Here is an 8,864-nt window from a genome sequence, read left to right on the forward strand (position 1 = left end):
CTCAATCGATATTGCTAGATAATTATTGTAATATTGACTTAACTTCATTTTCTTTCTTTTTTTGATAAATAAGACGAAGACTTATTTAATTTATGGGGTTAATTGCCTTGAAATTTATAAGAAAAAAAAGGCGTGGATAATTTCTTTTTATGTTTAATTCACTTTTATAAAAATTCATAGAAATAATAATTATTTTACATTTAACTCATTTTTTAGTCCGTAGAATCAAACACATGCGACAAAGTATAGAAATTAGATTATATATACTTAATTTTTTATACAACCATGCAATCATGATATTATTAGTTCTTTTTTAACTGTGAGTGCGAAACATCGTCTAATCTTTGAAATTTGTAAGAAAATAAGGCGTGGATAATTTTTTTATGTTCAATTCATTTTTATAAAAATTTATATAAATAATTATTATTTTACATTTAACTCATTTTTTAATCCGTAAACTCAAACACATGCAACAAAATATAGAAATTAGATTATATATACTCAATTTTTTCTACAACCATGATATTATTAGTTTTTTTTTAAACTGTGAGTGCGAAACAACGTCTAATCTTTGTACATATAACAATACAACGTCTTTTTGTCATATCTACAAATAAATGAAGATCATAACAATTGTTTAAACCTTCGATTGCACACTTACAAAAAAAGTTGTCACTTTTCCATTACTAAATAAGCCATTCTTCTCCAACCAAATATACCATGTTGCTAACCACATCGAATAAAACCTCTTTCTAACTTTCTTTCCTTTACAAACAGTGTTGAACGATAAGAAATTAGACATAACTTCACTTTCCCAACTTATTCCAATTTCATTAAATCATCAAACACAACTTAATTGATAAAATATCATAAACTCTAGACCAACACGATTACATCATTTAATATATATATATATATATATATATATATATATATATATATATATATATAATATATATATATATATATATATATATATATATATATATATATAATATATATATATATATATATATATATATATATATATATATATATATATATATATATATATATATAAATATATCGGTTGAAATTTTGAGTGTGCAAAATATATAGTTAATTAAACAATATTATTAAATTAAATTGTATTGTGCTATAAGATAACTGAATCACTTTAATAGTTAATAAATTGAATCATTTAAATCAAATTATTCTTATTCAATTTAAAATTGATTCATAATCAATTTTCTTTATAAATTATTTTAATTATTTTATAAAAAGAAGAAAAAAATGGAATTAAAAAATATTTGTAATTATGAAAAATAAAAAAAAGAATTATAAAAAAATGTTTTGTATTCCATAAAATAAAAATTAATTTTTTCTGAAAATATTTCTTTTTATTCTTTAAAAAAATATAATTTAAATTGAAATAAAAAAAAATACTTTTTCAGAAAAATAAAAAAATATTGACTTTTGAAATAAAAAAATTCTGGAATTTTTGTTTTTTTTGAAAAATAGAAGTTTTGAAATAAAAAAATGTTTTAGTAAATTTTTTTTTCATAAATTTTAAAAACTTTTTATATTGAAAAAATATATAATTTTTTATTCTAAAATTTTTATTTTTCCCAAAAAATTAAAATTAAAATAATTTAAAAAAAAAATATTTTTTGCCAGAAATTTTAAAAAAAATTACTTCAATTTTTTTTCTTTTGTTTCAAAAAACTAAAAAATTTAATTTTTTTCTATAAATAATTTTTTTAATTTAAAAATAACTATTTTCAAATATTATAAAAAAATTAAATTAATTTTGTTTTATGAAATTAAAAAAATTCAAATTATAAATTTGATTTATAACTGAAAACTGATTATAAACTAGTTTATAAACACAAATTGACTATAAATTAGTTTTAAACTAAATTAAAATCATTTTAATAATTAATTATATTTTTATTGAAATTGTTATTATAAATCGAAATAGACTATAAATATTATTTGATTCAGGACAATTCATTATATGAACACTCCTAATTGAAATACCACATTTATTATAACATTTTAAATTATTTGGTATAAAATATTTTGTCAAAAGTTTACATGCATGCCACAAAACATGATGTAACCCAATTGCTGCTTCGTGGAATATTAAGCAAGATCCATTGTATCAAGCCTCTTGTTAACCCCCTTCTCACGCTTCAATATTTTCCCACAAAAACAATTTTGCACCACTTAACATGCGTGTGTCAAAATCATAAAATATAAAAAGTGCTTAAGAAAATTACATGAGAGAACTTTTCTCTTGTAAATTTCAACAAAATAATGGTGGTACCCATATAAGTCCTAACCACTTCGAGACTAGATTCCATCTTGTTGACCACCATTATTCAAAGATGTGTATTTATCTTATAGGTTAACAAGACTAACGTGGCATATATAAAGGGTTGTAGTTATCTCTTTATGGTTTGAAACTTTGAATTCAATGAATATGAGCTTATAAGAGCATATGATTTCGTGGCGTGAACGAAAACTTTATATACATATACTATGCCTAACTCGGTCTATCAAAGGAAACAGACCCTTTCCAAATGGAAACCCTAAGCTCCATTCAACTCATTGTATTTTCACATGAAACTTATCTCAAATAGATGTTTTCTTATTCAAGGTTTTCTTCTCTTGTATGTAGATGTAGAGTACATTAATTTAATAATTTTATCGGAGCTATGTTAGTAAGAATCATAGTATTTTTCTAGCTTGATTAGAGTGGAGTAGAGATTAAGTAATGTACTACATTTCAGTGCACAATACATTAAAATATGTGACAAAGCTTAAAAATAATAGAAATGGAGGGAATGTGACTATGTGAGGGGATTACTCTACATAATTTTTGTAATATTCCTCATTATGCCTAAACCTTGATTAATAGGAGATTGCGAGATATTAGTAGCAACCTTAGAGTTCTAAAACTTATATATAGCTAATGGCACATAAGAGATTTGAACTAAAATACAAGAGCCGTTTGGTGATTTCAAGGAGAGGTATATAAGCCCATTTTATGAGAGAATTCACAAATTTCTCTCATTCATCTACCTTTCTAAAACTCATATATAGCTAATGGCCCACAAGCATAAGAAAACATGATCTTTTTCAAAACAAAATAAAAAACAACAGAGGCAAGCGCAGTAGAAACAAAAATTTAGTCTCATAACTGAGAGAATTAAATTCTCACACGTATGAAATGATTGGCCTATACATTAGAGAATTTACAAGACGAGAGATTCGTCTAAGCACGAGAGGTCTTATAAGACGAACAAAGATTATGAAATAATTGGCCTACACACGAGAGGATTTACAAGGCGAGAGACTCGTCTAAGCACGAGAGATCTTATAAGGTGAACAATGATTGGGGGGTTTGCCAAGGCACAAGAGGACTGATAAAGCAAATAATGATTGACTGGAATGGGTCTAAGCACGAAAGATCTGATAAGGCTCACAATGAATAAAGGTTTGCCAAAGCACAAGAGGACTAAGGAGGCAAACATTGATTGAGTTGATTGATTAGGATTCAAAGACTTGATTACAAAAGAATTGATCCAAAGGATATCTGAATATCAAAGAGAGTATGATTAATGATCCACTGAGGGAGAAATGATTGATGTGAAATGGTGCTTCACTATTGAAGTGTTGAATGATTAATGCTTGCTTTGAAGAAGACTTGCCAATTGCATGATTCAAATTGCACTAAAGTCTATGAACAAGGACGAGTGCTTTGAATAGCTAGGACCTACGCCCCGTACATAAAGTCACTCTAGACAAGGGTAGGAGAAACTCCGTCTCATCATTCCTCATTACTTAAGGCTCATAGCATGTAACTCTTATCATGACTCACAAGTGTTGTTAGAGGCTTCTGATTATTGAGAAGACCCTGAATGTTGATCTTGATGATGCCATGTTGTTTGTTGTATTGAGAAGACTTGATAATCGTTTGATACGAATTATGCTAAACTCTATGAATGAGGGTGGATGCTTTGAATAGTTAGGGTTTACGCCCCGTACGCAAAGTCATCCTAGACAAGGGTAGGAAAAACCCCGTCTCATCATTCCTCATTGCTTAAGGCTTATAACTTACAATTTAAATCGCACTTGTCAAGTGTTGATACCTTTGATGTGCTTTGAGAAGTAGTCCATTTTGCTAGCTATGCTTGACTGATATTGACTTTGAAGTCTTGATCTTGCACTTGAATCTTGAGGTCTTGAGCTCCTGAGATTCAGCATATCCGCAATAGCTTGCACGCAATGAACTCACCATATCAAGTGATCAAGGGTCTTTTGACCACTTGAATAGGCTTGAGGCTTACATCACAATTACAAAGGATTTGGTTGACCAAAGCGACCTTTGGTCAACACTAAATCAGAGGGGTTGAAATGGAAAGTTAAATTATATACAATAATATCCTATTGACTTAATCATCTAAATAAAATCAGAACCATTCCATTTAAGGCCCTAGACTAAGGGAACATGTACAAAAATCAAGATTTTAGGCCCAAGGGCAAAATGGTCATTTTATAAAATCATTTCATAAAATCATTAATATTGAATTAAAATTTTAATCATGAAAATTCTAATAAAATGTTACCTACATCTTGGGGCATCCAAGTCAGGAAGGAAATCCACTATAAAAGAATTAGTTCGAAGTTCTAAACAACCTCAAGTTTTACAAACTTCTCACCTGATCTGTACCCGTGGAAGTTTCTATCTAAGACTCTCCTAGATATAAGACCCCTATCACTTCCCTTCAATCACACAATAGTGACAACGACTTCTTATAGTAAACAAAGGACAACAAATTCTTCCTCTACAATAACAACTATTTCATCTACAACAACCACTGTTTCAAATATTTACTTCGACAAGATGTCTCTTCTCACTATGGGTGAATCGCACAGAGGCACGGTTGCAAACATAGCAACTTATGTAAGCGTTTAATTCTTGTATTATTTTTCTAGAATAATTTTTAATAACGATACTTAATTTGTTGTTTATCTTTTATAAAGTAACGTATTTTGTTGTTTCTTTTTTAGGATGTTTCTAGGTTTCGAACTCGGGTCCATGAATTTGTACACATGGACCCGACGATTCAACCGTATGTTGAACTCGCCGGTATTGGACATATAAGCAAAATAATATCTTAGTCGGTGGATAATAAATTTATTCTTGCATTATGTGAAAGATGGCGTCCCGAGACACACACATTCTGGTTTCCAACCGGTGAATGTACCGTGACGTTAGAAGACGTCTACATGTTATTGGGACTGCCTATCAAAGGTAAGGCGGTAAATGGTAAAACCGACTATGCGAATTCAATTTGCATGGACCTCTTGGATGTTGATTTGTTAGATGATAACTTGAGAGGTCAAGGTATACTCCTTTCACGCCTTAAAGCATATTATAACAACTTACAGTTAGATGAGAATTCTACCGAGGAGGCTCAAATAATAAAAACTAGGTGTTACATTATGCTTTTAATTAGTTTACTTTTATTTCTCGAAGGTAGTGGTTCTAGTATGCATGTTATGTATTTACATTTACTAAGACATGTAGATAGAATAAGAAGTTACAATTGGGGGTCCGCTTGTTTGACTTATCTTTATAGCTCTTTGTGTAAAAATGCATACAAAGACACATCTACAATTTCTGGATGTGTTGTTTTTCTCCAAGCATGGGGTTGGTCCAGACTACCGTCCCTAGCGCCCGTCAACAACAACCCATTCACATTCCCGTATGCACAAAAGTAAGTTCTTAAAAATGGACTATATTTACTTACCTTACCAATTATTATCTCAATAATATTTTGAGTTTTATGGTGCAGATGGTCAGCACGTGGTATGAGTTATAACATATGTCCTAGACACTGTATTACCCAGTATCGCAATCTCTTGGATCACCTACGGCCAACAGATGTCATAGACACTGTATTACCCAGTATCGCAATCTCTTGGATCACCTTCAGCCAACAGATGTATGGCCATTAACCTAATTATTTCGTAATAATTTGTTAATCTCTTCTAAATTTATAATCTAATATATGTTCACATTTCAGTTCATTTGGCGTTCATATCTAAATTTGGATCATGACCATGAAATCAATGAACAAGACGCGGCCTCTTGGACTGCATGCACGTCACTGTGGAGATGCACAATAGTGATCGTGTTAAATTGCAGTTTGGTATACTTCAACACATCCCAGATCTCCCACCAAACCTAGGAGAGTGGCATCTACACAAAGTAAACGATCAATGAAACTTTAACCCATGGAAAAGTTTCGCTAGATCTGAGCGTCGCAAATGCAAACACCGCCAAGACCATGTCTTAACAGACGTTGTGATGCCAACTGAAGAAAAACCAAGTCGTAATTATATGGCTTGGTACAGGTCGATTGGATTTGAGTTCATCGTCGATGATATATACCTATACGACCCACGCCAGACAACTTACACACCAGAAGGCTCAACATCTAACCCTCAACAACATTGTCAGACCGACTACTCACAACCTCTTATCCATCAAAATTTCTGATCCACAAACACACAAACCTACAACCCTAACAGGCCAAACACGCAACCACAATACCAAGAGCATACCCCGTACTACCACCAACAACTAGATCATCATCAAGACATCCAACATCGCTATGCACCCAACACATCACCCTATCATAGCCGCCTTAGCCAAAACACTCAACGATCATTTCACACCAACTATTCCTCCTCCTACCATAGCCAAGAAGCCCAAACATCTTAAAACCAAAACCTTCAACAACCATATGTCAATCAAACATCACAACAATCATTTCAACTGTTCCTCGACGCATCATTCACATCAATGTCTCCATTCAATCGTCCAGGTCGCCCTCCAACAACTCAAACACGACTCAACTACTCTGGCATGGGTCATGAACTCAGCTATGGCGGTACCCCTTCGATGCATACACAAGACTACACTTATTTGTTTGACTATCTCAGGCAATCTCTTGCTATTGATGGTGATGTTCCTGGGCCCTCATATACTCAAACACTTGGGATGAATCATCAATGTGGGTTAGAGCCACGAGTTCGAGGGGATGTGGGACCGAATATCGGTTAGGTGATTCCGGTCATCGACATTAGTCTTTTTGTGTAAACAGGTATTAATATTAATATGAATTGGTCTGATTTCGACTTTATCTATCATATACAATATTTTTCAAAAAAAATTACGAAACACACTCAGGTGTCAGACCAATTGGCGTATCCTTTAAAACTTAACACATAGGCCCCAATTAGATTGACAACACAATGTGGACTAGCCAATCCAATTGTCGTCTCCTCTCTAAGTTTAAGAACAGACGGCAATTCATCTGGCACCTCCTCTTCAAAGTAGGATAATTTAAGAATTTTTTTGAAAACTGAATTATTTTAGGAATTGTTTTGAAAAACTAGATTATTTGGGTAAAGAAATTCTAATTTCCCTATTAATTTAGAATTGAGATGAGTCATCCGAAAATACGAATTAGTATTTACCCATTTGAATAAAATTATTTATCTTTAAGTTTTTCTAAATAATATAACACTAATATCATAATATTCAAAGTCTCTTTTATCTCTTCTCCTTTTATCTAAACCTCGCAACCATTGCATATTTTTTCATGGTTTATCCTAATTTCTTCCTTGGTTATAAATGTATTTTCAAGTTAAATAATGTTATGATCCTTTTCTCATTTATTTGCAGCATGCCTATAGCTTCATTCCAGAAATAGTGTAAGAAATGATAACATGAAAAGTAAAAGCTTCACAAGTAGTAAGAAAGAAGGGAGTTAAAGGAAGATCGAGGTGAGAAATATAAAGACACATACATTGTTGGGAGATGCGGTTTTGTATCTCTTCTCCTTTATTCTTTCATGATATCTTAACACCGCTGCTTTAGAGTAGAATCTAGTTCCGTTTGGATCAATGATACACTGCAATAAGAAACATATATTTATAAGGCAACAAAATGCATTATTCCTGTCAAAAATTTCAACAACATTGTTAAAATTCCTGTACCACCTTATACCCATATCCTGTACCTGCAGCATGTTTTCGAGTTCTGAAATCCACAGACCAACCATCAGGTAAATCATTCAGGATATGAACGATGAAAAAATCCAGAAGAAACTAAACTCTGAAACTCAGATGTGCAACATATGAGAAAAAAATACATTAAGTACAACTCAACTACAATATAATAACAATTTTTTTATTCAAACAAAAGAAAATGCTGATGAAAGAACATGAGATGTTTAAAGGAGAAGATGAAAGGCAGAAGTTCAAGATGAGAGAGATTGAGAACATACAAAATGTAGAAGCAAAGCAAGTGTGAGAACATAGAAAATGTAGAAGCAAAGCAAGTGTGAGAGATTGAATGAAATTTAATACTATTAATAAATAAATTATTTTATCTCAGTTTAAATTTGAATAATTTATTTTATCTCATTTTAAGTTTTATCAACACACATTTCACTTGATAATGAATCCTAATCAATATAATATTTGATCCAATTTTATGTAAAATGATGGTAATCCTGATAGTATTTTAAATTAACAAAATAACTCATATTTTAGAAATGTGTCTCTTATCTTAAGTTCACACTAAAATATTTTAAATATGTCTGTTTTCTTGATTTTTGTGTTAATAATTTATTTTAATATTTATGTTTTTTTAAATTATTTGTAAAGTATTGTGTTTTTTTAAATATATATATTATTTTGATTGATTTGTGTAATGTAGTAAAAAATGTAGTGTATTTTCTAATATATATATATATATATATATATATTATTTTGATTTATTTTAAATATATAATTTTTTA

At 30.5% G+C, this 8,864-nt stretch overlaps 1 long non-coding RNA gene across 1 annotated transcript; it reads right to left on the bottom strand.

The window, feature by feature from the left end:
* Positions 1-643: 643 nt before the first annotated feature.
* LOC127120717 (uncharacterized) lies at positions 644-8,303 on the bottom strand. The gene is made up of 3 exons (XR_007803241.1): positions 8,082-8,303; positions 7,869-7,973; positions 644-765 (listed from the first exon to the last, which is right to left on the bottom strand). It is a non-coding gene; the product is annotated as an uncharacterized LOC127120717 (long non-coding RNA).
* Positions 8,304-8,864: the final 561 nt, after the last annotated feature.

This window comes from Lathyrus oleraceus, chromosome 2 (genome assembly GCF_024323335.1).
Source record: "Lathyrus oleraceus cultivar Zhongwan6 chromosome 2, CAAS_Psat_ZW6_1.0, whole genome shotgun sequence".
Taxonomy (NCBI): domain Eukaryota; kingdom Viridiplantae; phylum Streptophyta; class Magnoliopsida; order Fabales; family Fabaceae; genus Lathyrus; species Lathyrus oleraceus.